Here is a 1,817-nt window from a genome sequence, read left to right as displayed (position 1 = left end):
AAGTGCAGCCTATCCTACAGATAGTAATCTGCCTGGGAACTTGAATTCAGTAGGTCTGGGATAGGACCTCTGTTTCTGTGTGTCTTAAAAGCTCTCCCAGTGATTTTGATCATCACCTAGTTTTGGTAACTACTTAACTATTGTATTCTATTGTTATTATAAGGAATAAATTATATAAATGCTCACATTTATGTGCTGAATTTCTTGATAATGACACAGACTTATTAGAATCTTAGTAAGAATCCTTTCAGCAGAATGAACAGAAAGCCTATTCTACCGACTATGGTAAAAGAATCACTTGTAATACACCTTTAAGTGTGATTTGTAGGAAAGTTGAATCCTAGACAATGCTACCTTCATTTCTAGTAAATAACTTACCCCCAAACCAAAGTAAAGAATTATAATAGGAGTAGTAGTAAGAATACTAGACAAAGCAGCACATGACAATAATATAACTATTCTTTCAGACTTAATATATGCCACATACAAACCTGGACAATGCATACATTTTTATCTTTGTTAATCTTCACAATAAACCAACGAAATTGGTATTATTTTTCCCATTTTATAGACAAGAAAATTGAGGATCAAGGAAAATAAAGAACTTGCAATTCAGCTAATAAGAAACAGATGAGATTTCATATTTTTATCTGCTTCCCTGAGCATTTCTGGCTACAAAAGGAAGGCACATCTTTACAAGCCTAACTTAGTAACGGGAGTAAGGGAGTAAGATAGCACTAGGGAGACTCAGGCTCATTAATTTCTAACCCCTCTCTCCCCTCATTGACATAATTAGCCCTTCACCCATGCTGCCTGAGTGAGTAGTCTCTCCAGGCTGTCAGACAAGGCAGTAACAAGCAGCCTATCACAGAACTCCCTTCTTGAATAAAAAGCAACCAAAATTACGAGAACTTTTTTTTTCATGTGATTTTAAAGTCTAGGTCCATTTTAAGTTATTGAACGTTTTTCCCCCACTAGCAATACTGAAAAATACTAAGTAGCCCATGAATACCCAGATGAAAAAAGAATTAAAAATCCCCATCCTGTTTTATTGCTTTATTTTATACTCTTCTTTAATTTGTAAAGCAATGCAATTTCATTTGCAATTTGCACTCTCCTTTATATAGCAGATCAATTAAAGATAACTGGACAAATGCTTTATTATGTTCTGAAAGCCAATTTTAATATTACTTCCTGCTGGGATTCCAGTCTTATCAAAAATTCAATCTCTCTCATTTTCCTTTTACCTATGGGAAGTTTCAAGTATTGAAAATCAACCAAGTGGCATTTAGAATACTCACAATATTTTGTTTATCAGTTCTCGATCATGCAAACTAAATAAATAATAAGATAATAAAGACTGAAACTGGAAAAAAATGAATCACAGAACTGGAATTTTAGTAGCTCCCTGACATTAAATCAAACCTGAATTCAATATTAGATGAAAGCAAGCAAATTTAGCAAACGGGTTTAGATAACTTAAACATCAAAGAAAGTAAATTCTTTCAGTGTCCAGATATATCTGAAAAGTGGGAAGAATCTCAACTAGTCTCATTAAAAATAGCTTGGTACCACTTGATACACCTGTCCTAACCCTTGACTTTCTGTAATATTGTGAAATGAGCTGATCAAGTTGGGGAAAGCTAGGAATGGTTTTGTGCAGTTAAAAGACATACTTTTAAAATGCTACTTATGTATCTTTCAAACCCCAAGTAGATTGTGGAAGTATATATGAATCAATGTATACATGCTGAAAGACTATTTTGCAATACATTTTAAAACTCTTAAACTGTGCATACCTTTTGATCCAGAATCCC

Source organism: Propithecus coquereli, unplaced genomic scaffold, assembly GCF_000956105.1.
Source record: "Propithecus coquereli isolate 6110/MARCELLA unplaced genomic scaffold, Pcoq_1.0 Scaffold108, whole genome shotgun sequence".
Taxonomy (NCBI): domain Eukaryota; kingdom Metazoa; phylum Chordata; class Mammalia; order Primates; family Indriidae; genus Propithecus; species Propithecus coquereli.
Note: the sequence above shows the minus strand (reverse complement) of the source record.